The sequence below is a fragment of the Sphaerodactylus townsendi genome, linkage group LG02 (genome assembly GCF_021028975.2).
Source record: "Sphaerodactylus townsendi isolate TG3544 linkage group LG02, MPM_Stown_v2.3, whole genome shotgun sequence".
In the NCBI taxonomy this organism is placed as follows: Eukaryota; Metazoa; Chordata; class Lepidosauria; order Squamata; family Sphaerodactylidae; genus Sphaerodactylus; species Sphaerodactylus townsendi.
This window is the reverse complement of record NC_059426.1, coordinates 182,870,279-182,893,504: the sequence shown is the minus strand read 5'-3', so window position 1 is coordinate 182,893,504 and position 23,226 is coordinate 182,870,279. Positions and strand designations below refer to the sequence as shown.

The 23,226-nt window shown below is 77.1% G+C and overlaps 1 protein-coding gene across 1 annotated transcript in view; it reads left to right on the top strand.

The window, feature by feature from the left end:
- The window catches only part of LOC125426447 (insulin receptor substrate 2-like), a 50,513-nt gene that overhangs the window by 15,177 nt on the left and 12,110 nt on the right, over positions 1-23,226 (top strand).

Below are 23,226 nucleotides of genomic sequence, written 5' to 3'. Positions count from 1 at the left end.
CAGGGTGTTTGTTGTGGAGGGGGGATGGGAAAGGAGATTGTAAGCCCCTTTGAGTCTTCTTACAGGAGAGAAAGGGGGGATATAAATCCAAACTCCTCCTCCTCCTCTTCTTCTTGGCTGTTTACTTTCATCATGGTTTTTTTAAAATCTGGGGGTGATATTTTTGTAGCTTTAAGCTTTTGGTGCAGTTTGGTTCAGGGGGTCCAAAGTTATTGGACCCTCAAAAGGGTAGCCCCATCTCCTTAGCAAAGAATGGGGGATGAGGCACCTTTGAGGGTCCATAACTTTGGACCCCCTAAACCAAACTGCACCAAACCTGGGGGGTCCCATAAGGACAGTTTCCAGATGATACCCTGGAATTTTGGTGCCGATACATCCAAAAATGCACCCCCTGCAGGAACATCCCAGAAATTTGCCCAAGAATCTTTGTTCTGCATTGAGTTTTCTGTATTGCTGTCAGTGGGGGTTGCAGGCTGGAGGGGGGCACAATTCTGAAGGCACAGTCTCAAAGCTTTCAGGGTCTCATCAGGAGACTGCCCTGATGATACCCCCCAGGTTTGGTGCAGTTTGGCTCAGGGGGGCCAAAGTTATGGACCCTCAAAACTGTAGCCCCCATCTCTTATTAGCTCCCATTGGAAACAATGGGGGTGGGACACCCCCTTTGGGAGTCCATAACTTTGGACTCCCTGAACCAAACCTCACCAAACTTGGGGAGTAGCATAAGAACAGTCTCTTGATGATACGCTCAAATTCTGGTGCTGATACGTCTCAAAATGCACCCCCTGCAGGCACCAATGTCCTGGTGCAAAAAAAATGGTCATGGTGGAGTGGCTGCCCATGGGGGAGGGGGCGCATCCAACTCAGGTTTTGCCCAGGGCTACAGTTTGCCTCGTTATGCCCCTGTTCCCATGTAAATTTTTTCCATGCCATCTTGTTGAAATTTGGTTTTAATGTTTATTGTGCTTATATTTTTATGTATTTATGTTGTTGTATTGTTTTAATATGTTTTTTTTTTTACTTGTAAGCTGCCCTGAGTCCTTTGGGAGATTGGTGGGGTAAAAATGTAATAAACCAATAAAAAGAAATAGATAAGTTTTCTGTGAGATGCCAAATGCTGATTCATGCCTGGGAATGAACACCATCATCATCAGGAAAGAGAACAATCAAGGCTTTTCTTAGTCATATAGATTTCAATGAAATATGTATACTTGTTTGCTCATCCACTAGAGTAAATGGGAGAACGTGAATTCAAATGTGTTTGTGTCAACATTAGGAATTTATTATCCCTTGTCCCTCAGTTCTCTCTTCTGTCAGTCCAATCCATAGAATCATAGAGTTGGAAAGGACCCCAAGGGACATCAAGACCAACCCCCTGCCATGCAGGAACACACAATCAAAGCACTCCTGACAGATGGCCATCCAGCCTCTCTTTAAAAACCTTCTAAGAAGGAGACTCCGCCACACTCCCAGGTAGTGCATCCACTGTCGAACAGCCCTTACTATCAGGAAGTTCTTCCTGATGTTCAGGTGGAATCTCTTTTCCTTCCCCTTGAACCCATTACTCCTGGTCCTTGTCTCTGGAGTTGCAGAAAACAAGCTTGCTCCCTCACCAACATGACATCCCTTTAAATATCTAAACATGGCTATCAGGTCACCTCTTAACCAGTGGTGGGATCCAAAAATTTTAGTAACAGGTTCCCTCGCCAGCCCCCCCCCCCACCTCAGCAAAGGGGGCAGAGGCGTACCTAGGCAAACCTGAGCCCTGGGCAAAACCTGAGTTGGATGCCCCCCCATGAGCAGCCACCCCACCATGACCTCCCAATTTTTTTTGCACCAGGTCATTTCTAAATCATCATCACATTATAGAAAATGCCCCAACTCACAAATCTGAACACAGCAATGGTGAAACACACAGGTTCTTGGATAGGGACTGGTGAGATAAAAGGTACGAAAGGCTGAGAATCAATGAATTGCAGTACCTGAAAGGGATTCACCCAGTTCAGGGAGTGACATGATTAGTCGCAATTGCTATATGGAACCTTCACGTTCAAAGGCTGGATGCCTCTCGGGGAGGCGAGGGCGTGGAGATGGAAAAGCGGACCCAATTAGTAACCCCCTCTCGGCACACACAAATAATTAGTAACCTACTCTCGGGAACCCGTGAGAACCTGCTGGATCCCACCTCTGCTCTTAACCTTCTCTTCACCAAACCAAACACACCCAGATCCCTAAGTCTCCCGTCAAAGGGCATGGATTCCACACCTTTGACCATTTTGGTCGCCCTCCTCTGGACCCGTTCCAGCTTCACCTTCTGAAGAGAAGGTGAAAATATTTACTTCTCAATCCCTAAGATGATTAATCATATCTATTGCTCAATCCCTCATGTGCTCAAATGCGAAGTGATTCTGTGCAAGTGGGAATCTGAAATCATTTCCCCCAAATCTCTTTGGATACAGGATTATACTAATCAGGTTGGGAATGGGGTGGGGAAATAAGCCAACGGCACAAGTTACTCAGCTAAGCACAGTTTTACTAAAAACACATGCTTTTTAAATTTGCTTTAAGAAGTATGTTTGATAATCCCCTCTTACGACTGATTAACATTGTTTCTGAATTCTAACCACAGAAGCATGTACTTTTTCTTTTTAAATATAAAACTTCGGACTCATATTCCACTCCTTCCACAAAACTTCAGCAAATACCATTAAAAACAGGTCTGGCCGTGGCCTCCTCGCTTTCTCCCCGAAGCTCTGTGCTGTGGAAATGTCTCACTCTTACAGCGCATGAATCATTTACCACAAGGGAGTGAGGAAATACAAGTTTTGACACGAAGTGTGCGTGTGTTTTAGATTTAAGAGACCTGCTCTTTAGAAACCGAAAGGGTTGCGGGAAGCCAAATCGTGACCCGTTGAGTGCTCTGCTTTCTGACTTAGGTTTTGAGTTTCAATCTGTTCAGCCAAAATGGACATGACAAGGGCGAGAAATGGTGCATCACTGGATAGTTTGCATTTTCTTGGGATTCTGGGGTAACTCCAAGCAGGGACTAGCATTAGGACACATAGTTGGGGGGAGGTTATCCCCACGAGAATAGTAAATGGGTCTTTTTTCCCCCGGTTCGTGAGAAATGAAGGGAGGCAATTTTGACAGGAAATCCACCTGCGATGAAATCATCAAGCACTCTTTATTTAATTTTATGTAGAAAAAAAAGTGATGCTGCCTTTCCAGGAACCTGCCAAGGCAACTTACAATTAAAAACAATAAAAACAAACATTAAAATGTATTAATTGAAATCTAGAAGAAGAAGAAGAAGAGTTTGGATTTATATCCCCCCTTTCTCTCCTGCAGGAGACTCAAAGGGGCTTACAATCTCCCTGCCCTTCCCCCCTCACAACAAACACCCTGTGAGGTAGGTGGGGCTGAGAGAGCTCCGAGAAGCTGTGACTAGCCCAAGGTCACCCAGCTGGCGTGCGTGGGAGTGTACAGGCTAATCTGAATTTCCCCAGATAAGCCTCCACAGCTCAGGCAGCAGAGCTGGGAATCAAACTCGGTTCCTCCAGATTAGATACACGAGCTCTTAACCTCCTACGCCACTGCTGCTCCTACCATTAAAAGCTCAGTCCTACATAAAAATATAGGTCCTTATTGTGTTATGTTATGTTGCTTTGATTGTGTATTCCTGCATGGCAGGGGGATGGACTTGATGGCCCCTGTGGTCTCCTGCAACTCTATGATTCTATGATTTAGACATTTATACCCCATTTTTCCTCTCTATGGCCCCTTCCGGACACGCAGAATAATGCCCAGGGGGACACATGGGGTCAAATGTCCCTGGGCTGCGACCATTTAGTCACACCCCCACACCCCTCCTCCTTCCCCCTGGGTCCATACACTGACTTCAAGACCTGGTGCAAAAAATGGTCTTGGTGGGGGAAGCCGGCTGCCGGCTGCCCTGCAGGGGGAGGGTGGGCAGAAAACTCAGATTTTGCACTGGGCGACATTTTCCCTAGATACACCTCTGGCTCCAAGTAGCTGCTTAGTTCTGTATTGTCTTCTGGGAGGGGCAGAGACTTTCCAAGGTCTTTTCAACCAACCCCCCAGATCTTTAACTAAAAATGCTCATGACCCAACTTGGGAATTTACATAAACACAACGGGGCCTTGTACTACCCCTCTTAAAGAGTAATTACTCTGAAAGACAGTGTTGTATAGTGGCTAGAGTGGCATATTTGGGATCAGGTTCAAACCCCGACTCTATTGTGGAAGCTTGCTGGATGACCTTGGGCCAGTCAAGCACTGTCCACCTAACCTATCTCACAGGGTTGTTGTGAGGATCAAATGGAAGAGATCATTATGACTTAAGGCATTTTTTGGGTATTAATGCCGCTTTCGCACAGGCAGAATAATGCACTTTCAATTCACTTTCACAATTGTTTGCATTTTGCTATTTAGCACCATAAAATCCAGCTGCAAAGTGCATTGAGAAGTGGATTTAATGTGCATTATTCTCACATGTGAAAAAAACCATAGAGAAGAAAAATGGGGGATAAACTCTAAATCCTTAGAATCATAGAGTTGCAGGGAGACCACAGGGGGGCCATCCGTCCATCCCCCTGCCATGCGAGGATACACAATCAAAGCAACACAACATAACGCAACACAATAAGGGCCTATATTTTTTATGTAGGACTGAGCTTTTTTAATGCTAGATTTCAATTAATACATTTTAATTTTTGTTTTTATTGTTTTTATTTAATTAATGTTCATTACTGTGTTGCCTCCATTTCTGAATGAGACAAGACTCCACAAAAGAACATACTGAGGAAGTGGACCCTACTTCCACGACACTTCCACGAAAGGAGCAGAAAAGAAACCTGTCTGAACTTTTTTCACTGGTGAGAATTATTATCATATCGAGACTACTCACATGATTAGAGGCAGTTACGTGTTCACGTAGACATTAAACTTGCATATTAGCGGTACAGAACACAAGAACAGACCAGAGACCATCTTGAGTCCAGCACTCCTGCTGCTACTTGTTAGCCCTGGAGGTGCCTTTAGGAGCTCACGTGCAGGATTTATTTATTTATTTATAATTGAATTTTATATACTGCCCCTCCCCCGAAGGAGGTGAAAGCAATGGCCTTCTCTTGGCTGCACCATATCCCAAGAGCACCTGGTCTGCTAAGGCATTTGCAATCTCAGATCAAGGAGGATCAAGATTGGGAGCCCATAGATCGACTTCTCCATAAATCTGTCCAAGCCCCTTTTAAAGCTATCCATGTTAGAGGCCATCACCACCTCCTGTGGCAGCATATTCCATATATGGTTGCACTGCCTGTATAATGCTAAATATATTGTGTAGTCAGCAGAAGCGTATCTAGGGAAAATGTAGCCCGGTGCAAAATCAGCGTTTTCTGCCCCCGCCTCACATTTTTTTGCAACTTTTTTTCTGCACCAGGTATTTGAAGTCAGCGTATGGACCTGGGGAAGAAGGTGAGGTGTGCTGGGGCAATTTTTTCGCCCCGCGTGACTAAATGCTGCCTGGGAACATTTGACCCCATGTGTCCCCCTAAGTGGCGAGTACGCCCCTGGTATGGAAGGTATAGTATTTCTTTGGATTGTGGCTGCTCTTGCTAGAATAGCCTTGTCCTTCCATTTTTTGTTTACAGTATTGGTGGAACCATCTGCCGCGTGGCATGCCTTCTGGGTGCCTGTTCTATAGCAAATACCATATCAGCGTCCACACCAACACAGTCAGGTCATTGAGGGCGTAGTCCTGGCTGTGTGGAAGGCTGTTCATGCTCTAAAGGCCCCCCATTAAGAGGAGGAGGAGGAGGAGGAGGAGGAGGTTTGGATTTATATCCCCCCTTTCTCTCCTGCAGGAGACTCAAAAGGGCGTACAATCTCCTTGCCCTTCCCCCCTCACAACAAACACCCTGTGAGGTGGGTGGAGCCTGAGAGAGCTCTGAGAAGCAGCGAGCTGGCCAAAAGGTCACTTGGCTGGCGTGTGTGGGAGTGCACAGGCTATCCTGAATTCCCCAGATAAGCCTCCACAGCTCAGGTGGCAGAGCTGGGGATCAAACCCGGTTCCTCCAGATTAGATACACGAGCTCTTAACCTCCTCACGCTACTGCTGCTCCTAACCCTATTAGCATAGGTTCTGAGAATGGAAGGTCAATTTGCTGATAGTACATAATTGCAACTAAGCATTAGAAGAGGCCCAGTTGAGTGCATGCTGTTTTATACAACCTCTATTATCGGGAAGGAGCTGCGTGTGGATCACGAGTCCGGCTCCAAACACACCTCTCTGACCCTGGTCCAATCAAAACACCCACAGGCCCAGAGCCCAATCAAAACATGCTAGGCAAGGGAGGGGCTTTCGTCACTTACGCAGCCATCCTCCGTAGTGCAGCCTTAACTTGTGAAGAGTTGCTGGGCCGAAGTATTCTCAATCGTACACTATAGCCAAAGCACGACATTAATTAGATGCGTCTTGTGGGAGGCCATTGTGCGGTAGACATTCCAACCGTTCATTGCAGAAACCAACATACATTGAGCATAATCATGTTTGTGCGTGTGTGTGTGTGTGTGTAAATTACAAGCAACAAATGAAACAGAAGCATCGTGGCTGCCAGAGGAGTCAGATTTTAAACTTTTACTGATGTTCTACAGCACAGGTGTCAAACTTGCGGCCCTCCAGATGTTGCGGACTACAGTTCCCATCATCCCCTGCCAGCATGATGCTGGCAGGGGATGGGGTGGGGGGGGGGGGGGCTGGGGGGGGGGGGGGGTTGGGGGGGGGGGGGGGGGGGGGGGTTGGGGGTGGGGGTGGGGGGGGTGGGTGGTGGGGGTGGGTGGTTGGGGGTGGTGGTGGGGGGGGGGGGTGGTGGGGGGGGTGTGGGGTGGGGGGGGGTGGGGGCGGGGGGGGGGGGGGGTGGGGGGGGGGGGGGGTGGGGGGGGGGGGGGGTGGGGGGGGGGGGGGGTGGGGGGGGGGGGGGGTGGGGGGGGGGGGGGGTGGGGGGGGGGGGGGGTGGGGGGGGGGGGGGGTGGGGGGGGGGGGGGGTGGGGGGGGGGGGGGGTGGGGGGGGGGGGGGGTGGGGGGGGGGGGGGGTGGGGGGGGGGGGGGGTGGGGGGGGGGGGGGGTGGGGGGGGGGGGGGGTGGGGGGGGGGGGGGGTGGGGGGGGGGGGGGGTGGGGGGGGGGGGGGGTGGGGGGGGGGGGGGGTGGGGGGGGGGGGGGGTGGGGGGGGGGGGGGGTGGGGGGGGGGGGGGGTGGGGGGGGGGGGGGGTGGGGGGGGGGGGGGGTGGGGGGGGGGGGGGGTGGGGGGGGGGGGGGGTGGGGGGGGGGGGGGGTGGGGGGGGGGGGGGGTGGGGGGGGGGGGGGGTGGGGGGGGGGGGGGGTGGGGGGGGGGGGGGGTGGGGGGGGGGGGGGGTGGGGGGGGGGGGGGGTGGGGGGGGGGGGGGGTGGGGGGGGGGGGGGGTGGGGGGGGGGGGGGGTGGGGGGGGGGGGGGGTGGGGGGGGGGGGGGGTGGGGGGGGGGGGGGGTGGGGGGGGGGGGGGGTGGGGGGGGGGGGGGGTGGGGGGGGGGGGGGGTGGGGGGGGGGGGGGGTGGGGGGGGGGGGGGGTGGGGGGGGGGGGGGGTGGGGGGGGGGGGGGGTGGGGGGGGGGGGGGGTGGGGGGGGGGGGGGGTGGGGGGGGGGGGGGGTGGGGGGGGGGGGGGGTGGGGGGGGGGGGGGGTGGGGGGGGGGGGGGGTGGGGGGGGGGGGGGGTGGGGGGGGGGGGGGGTGGGGGGGGGGGGGGGTGGGGGGGGGGGGGGGTGGGGGGGGGGGGGGGTGGGGGGGGGGGGGGGTGGGGGGGGGGGGGGGTGGGGGGGGGGGGGGGTGGGGGGGGGGGGGGGTGGGGGGGGGGGGGGGTGGGGGGGGGGGGGGGTGGGGGGGGGGGGGGGTGGGGGGGGGGGGGGGTGGGGGGGGGGGGGGGTGGGGGGGGGGGGGGGTGGGGGGGGGGGGGGGTGGGGGGGGGGGGGGGTGGGGGGGGGGGGGGGTGGGGGGGGGGGGGGGTGGGGGGGGGGGGGGGTGGGGGGGGGGGGGGGTGGGGGGGGGGGGGGGTGGGGGGGGGGGGGGGTGGGGGGGGGGGGGGGTGGGGGGGGGGGGGGGTGGGGGGGGGGGGGGGTGGGGGGGGGGGGGGGTGGGGGGGGGGGGGGGTGGGGGGGGGGGGGGGTGGGGGGGGGGGGGGGTGGGGGGGGGGGGGGGTGGGGGGGGGGGGGGGTGGGGGGGGGGGGGGGTGGGGGGGGGGGGGGGTGGGGGGGGGGGGGGGTGGGGGGGGGGGGGGGTGGGGGGGGGGGGGGGTGGGGGGGGGGGGGGGTGGGGGGGGGGGGGGGTGGGGGGGGGGGGGGGTGGGGGGGGGGGGGGGTGGGGGGGGGGGGGGGTGGGGGGGGGGGGGGGTGGGGGGGGGGGGGGGTGGGGGGGGGGGGGGGTGGGGGGGGGGGGGGGTGGGGGGGGGGGGGGGTGGGGGGGGGGGGGGGTGGGGGGGGGGGGGGGTGGGGGGGGGGGGGGGTGGGGGGGGGGGGGGGTGGGGGGGGGGGGGGGTGGGGGGGGGGGGGGGTGGGGGGGGGGGGGGGTGGGGGGGGGGGGGGGTGGGGGGGGGGGGGGGTGGGGGGGGGGGGGGGTGGGGGGGGGGGGGGGTGGGGGGGGGGGGGGGTGGGGGGGGGGGGGGGTGGGGGGGGGGGGGGGTGGGGGGGGGGGGGGGTGGGGGGGGGGGGGGGTGGGGGGGGGGGGGGGTGGGGGGGGGGGGGGGTGGGGGGGGGGGGGGGTGGGGGGGGGGGGGGGTGGGGGGGGGGGGGGGTGGGGGGGGGGGGGGGTGGGGGGGGGGGGGGGTGGGGGGGGGGGGGGGTGGGGGGGGGGGGGGGTGGGGGGGGGGGGGGGTGGGGGGGGGGGGGGGTGGGGGGGGGGGGGGGTGGGGGGGGGGGGGGGTGGGGGGGGGGGGGGGTGGGGGGGGGGGGGGGTGGGGGGGGGGGGGGGTGGGGGGGGGGGGGGGTGGGGGGGGGGGGGGGTGGGGGGGGGGGGGGGTGGGGGGGGGGGGGGGTGGGGGGGGGGGGGGGTGGGGGGGGGGGGGGGTGGGGGGGGGGGGGGGTGGGGGGGGGGGGGGGTGGGGGGGGGGGGGGGTGGGGGGGGGGGGGGGTGGGGGGGGGGGGGGGTGGGGGGGGGGGGGGGTGGGGGGGGGGGGGGGTGGGGGGGGGGGGGGGTGGGGGGGGGGGGGGGTGGGGGGGGGGGGGGGTGGGGGGGGGGGGGGGTGGGGGGGGGGGGGGGTGGGGGGGGGGGGGGGTGGGGGGGGGGGGGGGTGGGGGGGGGGGGGGGTGGGGGGGGGGGGGGGTGGGGGGGGGGGGGGGTGGGGGGGGGGGGGGGTGGGGGGGGGGGGGGGTGGGGGGGGGGGGGGGTGGGGGGGGGGGGGGGTGGGGGGGGGGGGGGGTGGGGGGGGGGGGGGGTGGGGGGGGGGGGGGGTGGGGGGGGGGGGGGGTGGGGGGGGGGGGGGGTGGGGGGGGGGGGGGGTGGGGGGGGGGGGGGGTGGGGGGGGGGGGGGGTGGGGGGGGGGGGGGGTGGGGGGGGGGGGGGGTGGGGGGGGGGGGGGGTGGGGGGGGGGGGGGGTGGGGGGGGGGGGGGGTGGGGGGGGGGGGGGGTGGGGGGGGGGGGGGGTGGGGGGGGGGGGGGGTGGGGGGGGGGGGGGGTGGGGGGGGGGGGGGGTGGGGGGGGGGGGGGGTGGGGGGGGGGGGGGGTGGGGGGGGGGGGGGGTGGGGGGGGGGGGGGGTGGGGGGGGGGGGGGGTGGGGGGGGGGGGGGGTGGGGGGGGGGGGGGGTGGGGGGGGGGGGGGGTGGGGGGGGGGGGGGGTGGGGGGGGGGGGGGGTGGGGGGGGGGGGGGGTGGGGGGGGGGGGGGGTGGGGGGGGGGGGGGGTGGGGGGGGGGGGGGGTGGGGGGGGGGGGGGGTGGGGGGGGGGGGGGGTGGGGGGGGGGGGGGGTGGGGGGGGGGGGGGGTGGGGGGGGGGGGGGGTGGGGGGGGGGGGGGGTGGGGGGGGGGGGGGGTGGGGGGGGGGGGGGGTGGGGGGGGGGGGGGGTGGGGGGGGGGGGGGGTGGGGGGGGGGGGGGGTGGGGGGGGGGGGGGGTGGGGGGGGGGGGGGGTGGGGGGGGGGGGGGGTGGGGGGGGGGGGGGGTGGGGGGGGGGGGGGGTGGGGGGGGGGGGGGGTGGGGGGGGGGGGGGGTGGGGGGGGGGGGGGGTGGGGGGGGGGGGGGGTGGGGGGGGGGGGGGGTGGGGGGGGGGGGGGGTGGGGGGGGGGGGGGGTGGGGGGGGGGGGGGGTGGGGGGGGGGGGGGGTGGGGGGGGGGGGGGGTGGGGGGGGGGGGGGGTGGGGGGGGGGGGGGGTGGGGGGGGGGGGGGGTGGGGGGGGGGGGGGGTGGGGGGGGGGGGGGGTGGGGGGGGGGGGGGGTGGGGGGGGGGGGGGGTGGGGGGGGGGGGGGGTGGGGGGGGGGGGGGGTGGGGGGGGGGGGGGGTGGGGGGGGGGGGGGGTGGGGGGGGGGGGGGGTGGGGGGGGGGGGGGGTGGGGGGGGGGGGGGGTGGGGGGGGGGGGGGGTGGGGGGGGGGGGGGGTGGGGGGGGGGGGGGGTGGGGGGGGGGGGGGGTGGGGGGGGGGGGGGGTGGGGGGGGGGGGGGGTGGGGGGGGGGGGGGGTGGGGGGGGGGGGGGGTGGGGGGGGGGGGGGGTGGGGGGGGGGGGGGGTGGGGGGGGGGGGGGGTGGGGGGGGGGGGGGGTGGGGGGGGGGGGGGGTGGGGGGGGGGGGGGGTGGGGGGGGGGGGGGGTGGGGGGGGGGGGGGGTGGGGGGGGGGGGGGGTGGGGGGGGGGGGGGGTGGGGGGGGGGGGGGGTGGGGGGGGGGGGGGGTGGGGGGGGGGGGGGGTGGGGGGGGGGGGGGGTGGGGGGGGGGGGGGGTGGGGGGGGGGGGGGGTGGGGGGGGGGGGGGGTGGGGGGGGGGGGGGGTGGGGGGGGGGGGGGGTGGGGGGGGGGGGGGGTGGGGGGGGGGGGGGGTGGGGGGGGGGGGGGGTGGGGGGGGGGGGGGGTGGGGGGGGGGGGGGGTGGGGGGGGGGGGGGGTGGGGGGGGGGGGGGGTGGGGGGGGGGGGGGGTGGGGGGGGGGGGGGGTGGGGGGGGGGGGGGGTGGGGGGGGGGGGGGGTGGGGGGGGGGGGGGGTGGGGGGGGGGGGGGGTGGGGGGGGGGGGGGGTGGGGGGGGGGGGGGGTGGGGGGGGGGGGGGGTGGGGGGGGGGGGGGGTGGGGGGGGGGGGGGGTGGGGGGGGGGGGGGGTGGGGGGGGGGGGGGGTGGGGGGGGGGGGGGGTGGGGGGGGGGGGGGGTGGGGGGGGGGGGGGGTGGGGGGGGGGGGGGGTGGGGGGGGGGGGGGGTGGGGGGGGGGGGGGGTGGGGGGGGGGGGGGGTGGGGGGGGGGGGGGGTGGGGGGGGGGGGGGGTGGGGGGGGGGGGGGGTGGGGGGGGGGGGGGGTGGGGGGGGGGGGGGGTGGGGGGGGGGGGGGGTGGGGGGGGGGGGGGGTGGGGGGGGGGGGGGGTGGGGGGGGGGGGGGGTGGGGGGGGGGGGGGGTGGGGGGGGGGGGGGGTGGGGGGGGGGGGGGGTGGGGGGGGGGGGGGGTGGGGGGGGGGGGGGGTGGGGGGGGGGGGGGGTGGGGGGGGGGGGGGGTGGGGGGGGGGGGGGGTGGGGGGGGGGGGGGGTGGGGGGGGGGGGGGGTGGGGGGGGGGGGGGGTGGGGGGGGGGGGGGGTGGGGGGGGGGGGGGGTGGGGGGGGGGGGGGGTGGGGGGGGGGGGGGGTGGGGGGGGGGGGGGGTGGGGGGGGGGGGGGGTGGGGGGGGGGGGGGGTGGGGGGGGGGGGGGGTGGGGGGGGGGGGGGGTGGGGGGGGGGGGGGGTGGGGGGGGGGGGGGGTGGGGGGGGGGGGGGGTGGGGGGGGGGGGGGGTGGGGGGGGGGGGGGGTGGGGGGGGGGGGGGGTGGGGGGGGGGGGGGGTGGGGGGGGGGGGGGGTGGGGGGGGGGGGGGGTGGGGGGGGGGGGGGGTGGGGGGGGGGGGGGGTGGGGGGGGGGGGGGGTGGGGGGGGGGGGGGGTGGGGGGGGGGGGGGGTGGGGGGGGGGGGGGGTGGGGGGGGGGGGGGGTGGGGGGGGGGGGGGGTGGGGGGGGGGGGGGGTGGGGGGGGGGGGGGGTGGGGGGGGGGGGGGGTGGGGGGGGGGGGGGGTGGGGGGGGGGGGGGGTGGGGGGGGGGGGGGGTGGGGGGGGGGGGGGGTGGGGGGGGGGGGGGGTGGGGGGGGGGGGGGGTGGGGGGGGGGGGGGGTGGGGGGGGGGGGGGGTGGGGGGGGGGGGGGGTGGGGGGGGGGGGGGGTGGGGGGGGGGGGGGGTGGGGGGGGGGGGGGGTGGGGGGGGGGGGGGGTGGGGGGGGGGGGGGGTGGGGGGGGGGGGGGGTGGGGGGGGGGGGGGGTGGGGGGGGGGGGGGGTGGGGGGGGGGGGGGGTGGGGGGGGGGGGGGGTGGGGGGGGGGGGGGGTGGGGGGGGGGGGGGGTGGGGGGGGGGGGGGGTGGGGGGGGGGGGGGGTGGGGGGGGGGGGGGGTGGGGGGGGGGGGGGGTGGGGGGGGGGGGGGGTGGGGGGGGGGGGGGGTGGGGGGGGGGGGGGGTGGGGGGGGGGGGGGGTGGGGGGGGGGGGGGGTGGGGGGGGGGGGGGGTGGGGGGGGGGGGGGGTGGGGGGGGGGGGGGGTGGGGGGGGGGGGGGGTGGGGGGGGGGGGGGGTGGGGGGGGGGGGGGGTGGGGGGGGGGGGGGGTGGGGGGGGGGGGGGGTGGGGGGGGGGGGGGGTGGGGGGGGGGGGGGGTGGGGGGGGGGGGGGGTGGGGGGGGGGGGGGGTGGGGGGGGGGGGGGGTGGGGGGGGGGGGGGGTGGGGGGGGGGGGGGGTGGGGGGGGGGGGGGGTGGGGGGGGGGGGGGGTGGGGGGGGGGGGGGGTGGGGGGGGGGGGGGGTGGGGGGGGGGGGGGGTGGGGGGGGGGGGGGGTGGGGGGGGGGGGGGGTGGGGGGGGGGGGGGGTGGGGGGGGGGGGGGGTGGGGGGGGGGGGGGGTGGGGGGGGGGGGGGGTGGGGGGGGGGGGGGGTGGGGGGGGGGGGGGGTGGGGGGGGGGGGGGGTGGGGGGGGGGGGGGGTGGGGGGGGGGGGGGGTGGGGGGGGGGGGGGGTGGGGGGGGGGGGGGGTGGGGGGGGGGGGGGGTGGGGGGGGGGGGGGGTGGGGGGGGGGGGGGGTGGGGGGGGGGGGGGGTGGGGGGGGGGGGGGGTGGGGGGGGGGGGGGGTGGGGGGGGGGGGGGGTGGGGGGGGGGGGGGGTGGGGGGGGGGGGGGGTGGGGGGGGGGGGGGGTGGGGGGGGGGGGGGGTGGGGGGGGGGGGGGGTGGGGGGGGGGGGGGGTGGGGGGGGGGGGGGGTGGGGGGGGGGGGGGGTGGGGGGGGGGGGGGGTGGGGGGGGGGGGGGGTGGGGGGGGGGGGGGGTGGGGGGGGGGGGGGGTGGGGGGGGGGGGGGGTGGGGGGGGGGGGGGGTGGGGGGGGGGGGGGGTGGGGGGGGGGGGGGGTGGGGGGGGGGGGGGGTGGGGGGGGGGGGGGGTGGGGGGGGGGGGGGGTGGGGGGGGGGGGGGGTGGGGGGGGGGGGGGGTGGGGGGGGGGGGGGGTGGGGGGGGGGGGGGGTGGGGGGGGGGGGGGGTGGGGGGGGGGGGGGGTGGGGGGGGGGGGGGGTGGGGGGGGGGGGGGGTGGGGGGGGGGGGGGGTGGGGGGGGGGGGGGGTGGGGGGGGGGGGGGGTGGGGGGGGGGGGGGGTGGGGGGGGGGGGGGGTGGGGGGGGGGGGGGGTGGGGGGGGGGGGGGGTGGGGGGGGGGGGGGGTGGGGGGGGGGGGGGGTGGGGGGGGGGGGGGGTGGGGGGGGGGGGGGGTGGGGGGGGGGGGGGGTGGGGGGGGGGGGGGGTGGGGGGGGGGGGGGGTGGGGGGGGGGGGGGGTGGGGGGGGGGGGGGGTGGGGGGGGGGGGGGGTGGGGGGGGGGGGGGGTGGGGGGGGGGGGGGGTGGGGGGGGGGGGGGGTGGGGGGGGGGGGGGGTGGGGGGGGGGGGGGGTGGGGGGGGGGGGGGGTGGGGGGGGGGGGGGGTGGGGGGGGGGGGGGGTGGGGGGGGGGGGGGGTGGGGGGGGGGGGGGGTGGGGGGGGGGGGGGGTGGGGGGGGGGGGGGGTGGGGGGGGGGGGGGGTGGGGGGGGGGGGGGGTGGGGGGGGGGGGGGGTGGGGGGGGGGGGGGGTGGGGGGGGGGGGGGGTGGGGGGGGGGGGGGGTGGGGGGGGGGGGGGGTGGGGGGGGGGGGGGGTGGGGGGGGGGGGGGGTGGGGGGGGGGGGGGGTGGGGGGGGGGGGGGGTGGGGGGGGGGGGGGGTGGGGGGGGGGGGGGGTGGGGGGGGGGGGGGGTGGGGGGGGGGGGGGGTGGGGGGGGGGGGGGGTGGGGGGGGGGGGGGGTGGGGGGGGGGGGGGGTGGGGGGGGGGGGGGGTGGGGGGGGGGGGGGGTGGGGGGGGGGGGGGGTGGGGGGGGGGGGGGGTGGGGGGGGGGGGGGGTGGGGGGGGGGGGGGGTGGGGGGGGGGGGGGGTGGGGGGGGGGGGGGGTGGGGGGGGGGGGGGGTGGGGGGGGGGGGGGGTGGGGGGGGGGGGGGGTGGGGGGGGGGGGGGGTGGGGGGGGGGGGGGGTGGGGGGGGGGGGGGGTGGGGGGGGGGGGGGGTGGGGGGGGGGGGGGGTGGGGGGGGGGGGGGGTGGGGGGGGGGGGGGGTGGGGGGGGGGGGGGGTGGGGGGGGGGGGGGGTGGGGGGGGGGGGGGGTGGGGGGGGGGGGGGGTGGGGGGGGGGGGGGGTGGGGGGGGGGGGGGGTGGGGGGGGGGGGGGGTGGGGGGGGGGGGGGGTGGGGGGGGGGGGGGGTGGGGGGGGGGGGGGGTGGGGGGGGGGGGGGGTGGGGGGGGGGGGGGGTGGGGGGGGGGGGGGGTGGGGGGGGGGGGGGGTGGGGGGGGGGGGGGGTGGGGGGGGGGGGGGGTGGGGGGGGGGGGGGGTGGGGGGGGGGGGGGGTGGGGGGGGGGGGGGGTGGGGGGGGGGGGGGGTGGGGGGGGGGGGGGGTGGGGGGGGGGGGGGGTGGGGGGGGGGGGGGGTGGGGGGGGGGGGGGGTGGGGGGGGGGGGGGGTGGGGGGGGGGGGGGGTGGGGGGGGGGGGGGGTGGGGGGGGGGGGGGGTGGGGGGGGGGGGGGGTGGGGGGGGGGGGGGGTGGGGGGGGGGGGGGGTGGGGGGGGGGGGGGGTGGGGGGGGGGGGGGGTGGGGGGGGGGGGGGGTGGGGGGGGGGGGGGGTGGGGGGGGGGGGGGGTGGGGGGGGGGGGGGGTGGGGGGGGGGGGGGGTGGGGGGGGGGGGGGGTGGGGGGGGGGGGGGGTGGGGGGGGGGGGGGGTGGGGGGGGGGGGGGGTGGGGGGGGGGGGGGGTGGGGGGGGGGGGGGGTGGGGGGGGGGGGGGGTGGGGGGGGGGGGGGGTGGGGGGGGGGGGGGGTGGGGGGGGGGGGGGGTGGGGGGGGGGGGGGGTGGGGGGGGGGGGGGGTGGGGGGGGGGGGGGGTGGGGGGGGGGGGGGGTGGGGGGGGGGGGGGGTGGGGGGGGGGGGGGGTGGGGGGGGGGGGGGGTGGGGGGGGGGGGGGGTGGGGGGGGGGGGGGGTGGGGGGGGGGGGGGGTGGGGGGGGGGGGGGGTGGGGGGGGGGGGGGGTGGGGGGGGGGGGGGGTGGGGGGGGGGGGGGGTGGGGGGGGGGGGGGGTGGGGGGGGGGGGGGGTGGGGGGGGGGGGGGGTGGGGGGGGGGGGGGGTGGGGGGGGGGGGGGGTGGGGGGGGGGGGGGGTGGGGGGGGGGGGGGGTGGGGGGGGGGGGGGGTGGGGGGGGGGGGGGGTGGGGGGGGGGGGGGGTGGGGGGGGGGGGGGGTGGGGGGGGGGGGGGGTGGGGGGGGGGGGGGGTGGGGGGGGGGGGGGGTGGGGGGGGGGGGGGGTGGGGGGGGGGGGGGGTGGGGGGGGGGGGGGGTGGGGGGGGGGGGGGGTGGGGGGGGGGGGGGGTGGGGGGGGGGGGGGGTGGGGGGGGGGGGGGGTGGGGGGGGGGGGGGGTGGGGGGGGGGGGGGGTGGGGGGGGGGGGGGGTGGGGGGGGGGGGGGGTGGGGGGGGGGGGGGGTGGGGGGGGGGGGGGGTGGGGGGGGGGGGGGGTGGGGGGGGGGGGGGGTGGGGGGGGGGGGGGGTGGGGGGGGGGGGGGGTGGGGGGGGGGGGGGGTGGGGGGGGGGGGGGGTGGGGGGGGGGGGGGGTGGGGGGGGGGGGGGGTGGGGGGGGGGGGGGGTGGGGGGGGGGGGGGGTGGGGGGGGGGGGGGGTGGGGGGGGGGGGGGGTGGGGGGGGGGGGGGGTGGGGGGGGGGGGGGGTGGGGGGGGGGGGGGGTGGGGGGGGGGGGGGGTGGGGGGGGGGGGGGGTGGGGGGGGGGGGGGGTGGGGGGGGGGGGGGGTGGGGGGGGGGGGGGGTGGGGGGGGGGGGGGGTGGGGGGGGGGGGGGGTGGGGGGGGGGGGGGGTGGGGGGGGGGGGGGGTGGGGGGGGGGGGGGGTGGGGGGGGGGGGGGGTGGGGGGGGGGGGGGGTGGGGGGGGGGGGGGGTGGGGGGGGGGGGGGGTGGGGGGGGGGGGGGGTGGGGGGGGGGGGGGGTGGGGGGGGGGGGGGGTGGGGGGGGGGGGGGGTGGGGGGGGGGGGGGGTGGGGGGGGGGGGGGGTGGGGGGGGGGGGGGGTGGGGGGGGGGGGGGGTGGGGGGGGGGGGGGGTGGGGGGGGGGGGGGGTGGGGGGGGGGGGGGGTGGGGGGGGGGGGGGGTGGGGGGGGGGGGGGGTGGGGGGGGGGGGGGGTGGGGGGGGGGGGGGGTGGGGGGGGGGGGGGGTGGGGGGGGGGGGGGGTGGGGGGGGGGGGGGGTGGGGGGGGGGGGGGGTGGGGGGGGGGGGGGGTGGGGGGGGGGGGGGGTGGGGGGGGGGGGGGGTGGGGGGGGGGGGGGGTGGGGGGGGGGGGGGGTGGGGGGGGGGGGGGGTGGGGGGGGGGGGGGGTGGGGGGGGGGGGGGGTGGGGGGGGGGGGGGGTGGGGGGGGGGGGGGGTGGGGGGGGGGGGGGGTGGGGGGGGGGGGGGGTGGGGGGGGGGGGGGGTGGGGGGGGGGGGGGGTGGGGGGGGGGGGGGGTGGGGGGGGGGGGGGGTGGGGGGGGGGGGGGGTGGGGGGGGGGGGGGGTGGGGGGGGGGGGGGGTGGGGGGGGGGGGGGGTGGGGGGGGGGGGGGGTGGGGGGGGGGGGGGGTGGGGGGGGGGGGGGGTGGGGGGGGGGGGGGGTGGGGGGGGGGGGGGGTGGGGGGGGGGGGGGGTGGGGGGGGGGGGGGGTGGGGGGGGGGGGGGGTGGGGGGGGGGGGGGGTGGGGGGGGGGGGGGGTGGGGGGGGGGGGGGGTGGGGGGGGGGGGGGGTGGGGGGGGGGGGGGGTGGGGGGGGGGGGGGGTGGGGGGGGGGGGGGGTGGGGGGGGGGGGGGGTGGGGGGGGGGGGGGGTGGGGGGGGGGGGGGGTGGGGGGGGGGGGGGGTGGGGGGGGGGGGGGGTGGGGGGGGGGGGGGGTGGGGGGGGGGGGGGGTGGGGGGGGGGGGGGGTGGGGGGGGGGGGGGGTGGGGGGGGGGGGGGGTGGGGGGGGGGGGGGGTGGGGGGGGGGGGGGGTGGGGGGGGGGGGGGGTGGGGGGGGGGGGGGGTGGGGGGGGGGGGGGGTGGGGGGGGGGGGGGGTGGGGGGGGGGGGGGGTGGGGGGGGGGGGGGGTGGGGGGGGGGGGGGGTGGGGGGGGGGGGGGGTGGGGGGGGGGGGGGGTGGGGGGGGGGGGGGGTGGGGGGGGGGGGGGGTGGGGGGGGGGGGGGGTGGGGGGGGGGGGGGGTGGGGGGGGGGGGGGGTGGGGGGGGGGGGGGGTGGGGGGGGGGGGGGGTGGGGGGGGGGGGGGGTGGGGGGGGGGGGGGGTGGGGGGGGGGGGGGGTGGGGGGGGGGGGGGGTGGGGGGGGGGGGGGGTGGGGGGGGGGGGGGGTGGGGGGGGGGGGGGGTGGGGGGGGGGGGGGGTGGGGGGGGGGGGGGGTGGGGGGGGGGGGGGGTGGGGGGGGGGGGGGGTGGGGGGGGGGGGGGGTGGGGGGGGGGGGGGGTGGGGGGGGGGGGGGGTGGGGGGGGGGGGGGGTGGGGGGGGGGGGGGGTGGGGGGGGGGGGGGGTGGGGGGGGGGGGGGGTGGGGGGGGGGGGGGGTGGGGGGGGGGGGGGGTGGGGGGGGGGGGGGGTGGGGGGGGGGGGGGGTGGGGGGGGGGGGGGGTGGGGGGGGGGGGGGGTGGGGGGGGGGGGGGGTGGGGGGGGGGGGGGGTGGGGGGGGGGGGGGGTGGGGGGGGGGGGGGGTGGGGGGGGGGGGGGGTGGGGGGGGGGGGGGGTGGGGGGGGGGGGGGGTGGGGGGGGGGGGGGGTGGGGGGGGGGGGGGGTGGGGGGGGGGGGGGGTGGGGGGGGGGGGGGGTGGGGGGGGGGGGGGGTGGGGGGGGGGGGGGGTGGGGGGGGGGGGGGGTGGGGGGGGGGGGGGGTGGGGGGGGGGGGGGGTGGGGGGGGGGGGGGGTGGGGGGGGGGGGGGGTGGGGGGGGGGGGGGGTGGGGGGGGGGGGGGGTGGGGGGGGGGGGGGGTGGGGGGGGGGGGGGGTGGGGGGGGGGGGGGGTGGGGGGGGGGGGGGGTGGGGGGGGGGGGGGGTGGGGGGGGGGGGGGGTGGGGGGGGGGGGGGGTGGGGGGGGGGGGGGGTGGGGGGGGGGGGGGGTGGGGGGGGGGGGGGGTGGGGGGGGGGGGGGGTGGGGGGGGGGGGGGGTGGGGGGGGGGGGGGGTGGGGGGGGGGGGGGGTGGGGGGGGGGGGGGGTGGGGGGGGGGGGGGGTGGGGGGGGGGGGGGGTGGGGGGGGGGGGGGGTGGGGGGGGGGGGGGGTGGGGGGGGGGGGGGGTGGGGGGGGGGGGGGGTGGGGGGGGGGGGGGGTGGGGGGGGGGGGGGGTGGGGGGGGGGGGGGGTGGGGGGGGGGGGGGGTGGGGGGGGGGGGGGGTGGGGGGGGGGGGGGGTGGGGGGGGGGGGGGGTGGGGGGGGGGGGGGGTGGGGGGGGGGGGGGGTGGGGGGGGGGGGGGGTGGGGGGGGGGGGGGGTGGGGGGGGGGGGGGGTGGGGGGGGGGGGGGGTGGGGGGGGGGGGGGGTGGGGGGGGGGGGGGGTGGGGGGGGGGGGGGGTGGGGGGGGGGGGGGGTGGGGGGGGGGGGGGGTGGGGGGGGGGGGGGGTGGGGGGGGGGGGGGGTGGGGGGGGGGGGGGGTGGGGGGGGGGGGGGGTGGGGGGGGGGGGGGGTGGGGGGGGGGGGGGGTGGGGGGGGGGGGGGGTGGGGGGGGGGGGGGGTGGGGGGGGGGGGGGGTGGGGGGGGGGGGGGGTGGGGGGGGGGGGGGGTGGGGGGGGGGGGGGGTGGGGGGGGGGGGGGGTGGGGGGGGGGGGGGGTGGGGGGGGGGGGGGGTGGGGGGGGGGGGGGGTGGGGGGGGGGGGGGGTGGGGGGGGGGGGGGGTGGGGGGGGGGGGGGGTGGGGGGGGGGGGGGGTGGGGGGGGGGGGGGGTGGGGGGGGGGGGGGGTGGGGGGGGGGGGGGGTGGGGGGGGGGGGGGGTGGGGGGGGGGGGGGGTGGGGGGGGGGGGGGGTGGGGGGGGGGGGGGGTGGGGGGGGGGGGGGGTGGGGGGGGGGGGGGGTGGGGGGGGGGGGGGGTGGGGGGGGGGGGGGGTGGGGGGGGGGGGGGGTGGGGGGGGGGGGGGGTGGGGGGGGGGGGGGGTGGGGGGGGGGGGGGGTGGGGGGGGGGGGGGGTGGGGGGGGGGGGGGGTGGGGGGGGGGGGGGGTGGGGGGGGGGGGGGGTGGGGGGGGGGGGGGGTGGGGGGGGGGGGGGGTGGGGGGGGGGGGGGGTGGGGGGGGGGGGGGGTGGGGGGGGGGGGGGGTGGGGGGGGGGGGGGGTGGGGGGGGGGGGGGGTGGGGGGGGGGGGGGGTGGGGGGGGGGGGGGGTGGGGGGGGGGGGGGGTGGGGGGGGGGGGGGGTGGGGGGGGGGGGGGGTGGGGGGGGGGGGGGGTGGGGGGGGGGGGGGGTGGGGGGGGGGGGGGGTGGGGGGGGGGGGGGGTGGGGGGGGGGGGGGGTGGGGGGGGGGGGGGGTGGGGGGGGGGGGGGGTGGGGGGGGGGGGGGGTGGGGGGGGGGGGGGGTGGGGGGGGGGGGGGGTGGGGGGGGGGGGGGGTGGGGGGGGGGGGGGGTGGGGGGGGGGGGGGGTGGGGGGGGGGGGGGGTGGGGGGGGGGGGGGGTGGGGGGGGGGGGGGGTGGGGGGGGGGGGGGGTGGGGGGGGGGGGGGGTGGGGGGGGGGGGGGGTGGGGGGGGGGGGGGGTGGGGGGGGGGGGGGGTGGGGGGGGGGGGGGGTGGGGGGGGGGGGGGGTGGGGGGGGGGGGGGGTGGGGGGGGGGGGGGGTGGGGGGGGGGGGGGGTGGGGGGGGGGGGGGGTGGGGGGGGGGGGGGGTGGGGGGGGGGGGGGGTGGGGGGGGGGGGGGGTGGGGGGGGGGGGGGGTGGGGGGGGGGGGGGGTGGGGGGGGGGGGGGGTGGGGGGGGGGGGGGGTGGGGGGGGGGGGGGGTGGGGGGGGGGGGGGGTGGGGGGGGGGGGGGGTGGGGGGGGGGGGGGGTGGGGGGGGGGGGGGGTGGGGGGGGGGGGGGGTGGGGGGGGGGGGGGGTGGGGGGGGGGGGGGGTGGGGGGGGGGGGGGGTGGGGGGGGGGGGGGGTGGGGGGGGGGGGGGGTGGGGGGGGGGGGGGGTGGGGGGGGGGGGGGGTGGGGGGGGGGGGGGGTGGGGGGGGGGGGGGGTGGGGGGGGGGGGGGGTGGGGGGGGGGGGGGGTGGGGGGGGGGGGGGGTGGGGGGGGGGGGGGGTGGGGGGGGGGGGGGGTGGGGGGGGGGGGGGGTGGGGGGGGGGGGGGGTGGGGGGGGGGGGGGGTGGGGGGGGGGGGGGGTGGGGGGGGGGGGGGGTGGGGGGGGGGGGGGGTGGGGGGGGGGGGGGGTGGGGGGGGGGGGGGGTGGGGGGGGGGGGGGGTGGGGGGGGGGGGGGGTGGGGGGGGGGGGGGGTGGGGGGGGGGGGGGGTGGGGGGGGGGGGGGGTGGGGGGGGGGGGGGGTGGGGGGGGGGGGGGGTGGGGGGGGGGGGGGGTGGGGGGGGGGGGGGGTGGGGGGGGGGGGGGGTGGGGGGGGGGGGGGGTGGGGGGGGGGGGGGGTGGGGGGGGGGGGGGGTGGGGGGGGGGGGGGGTGGGGGGGGGGGGGGGTGGGGGGGGGGGGGGGTGGGGGGGGGGGGGGGTGGGGGGGGGGGGGGGTGGGGGGGGGGGGGGGTGGGGGGGGGGGGGGGTGGGGGGGGGGGGGGGTGGGGGGGGGGGGGGGTGGGGGGGGGGGGGGGTGGGGGGGGGGGGGGGTGGGGGGGGGGGGGGGTGGGGGGGGGGGGGGGTGGGGGGGGGGGGGGGTGGGGGGGGGGGGGGGTGGGGGGGGGGGGGGGTGGGGGGGGGGGGGGGTGGGGGGGGGGGGGGGTGGGTCGGGCGGGGGGGCTTCGGGGGCGCGGGGCCGGGGGGGGGGGGGGAGGGCGGGGGGGGGGGGGGGGGGGGGGGGGGGGGGTGGAGCTATATATCTGTAAATGAATGGTTGTAGGCTGTCCTGTATTCCCCCGGACTCCCAGGCGGGAGAAAGTTAACACATAGTTTTCTCAGCCTCCGAGTCTTGAATTGGGTTCCAGGATCTTAAAAATTTGAAGGACCCTCCATCGTGGCCAACACTGTGCTCGTTGCTTATCGAGACTTCAATCGTTCACAGAGGAATGAAAAAGAACGGGTTAATGAATTCCATTCATCGGAAACAATGCTCCCTAGTCACCAGGAACCTCCAGGGCCAACTGAATCAGGGCTCTTGTACTGGGATACCTCGCCCACACATGATCCGAGGAGCATTTCCCAGACAAGCCGGCATTCTATCCCTATGTGCCACAAGATGGCTTCCTCCGCATCTCAATGCCGGAAAGCGAAATTAACATAGTGAGGCCCAACATCTAAGGCTGACCTCTCTGGCTGGCCAGTGGGGGACACTGGGGGTGGCCTCAGATTGAACGAGGCGTTCCTTACGCAGTGGACAGAAGCGGGTGTACTTTTCAGAAAGGAGCAGCAGTGGCGTAGGAGGTTAAGAGCTCGTGTATCTAATCTGGAGGAACCGGGTTTGATTCCCAGCTCTGCCGCCTGAGCTGTGGAGGCTTATCTGGGGAATTCAGATTAGCCTGTGCACTCCCACACACGCCAGCTGGGTGGCCTTGGGCTAGTCACAGCTTCTTGGAGCTCTCTCAGCCCCACCTACCTCACAGGGTGTTTGTTGTGAGGGGGGAAGGGCAAGGAGATTGTCAGCCCCTTTGAGTCTCCTGCAGGAGAGAAAGGGGGGATATAAATCCAAACTCTTCTTCTCTTCTTTTTTATATGGTGATGCGATAATTCTTTGTCGTGGTACACAAATTCGATGGGAAGTCCCAACTTTGCTTTAAGTGACCACTGTGCTTACCATGTTCTCCAGCTGACAATAGGCCAGTGTCCAGGACTTACTGGAGGTGGTACAACGATGTTGCTCAAAGCATGCGCCAAGTCTTATGCAGAATCTCCTTCCGCCCCCTCCCCACAACAGACACCTTGTGAGGTAAGTGGGGTTGAGAGAGCTCCGAAGAACTGTGACTAGCCCAAGGTCACCCAGCAGGAATGCAGGAGTGGGGAAACAAATCCGGTTCTCCAGATAAGCCTCTGCCACTCAGGTGGAGGAGCGGGGAATCAAACCGGTTCTCCAGATTAGAACCCACCTGCTCTTAACCACTATACCACGCTGGCTCCAAAATTACAGTCCCCAGAACCCCGGTAGGGGTAGAGGATTCCGTGTTTTGGGGTCCCTCCTTTGGAAGCCATTTAGCTGGCTGGTGGAGGGGGGGGGGAGGGAGGGACTTACCAGCAGCAAACTGAGACCTAGGCCTCTGTCGCTGGTGACAGGGCAAGTCACTTTCGGTGTGTACCGTATTTTCTTTCTTTCTTTCTTTCTTTCTTTCTTTCTTTCTTTCTTTCTTT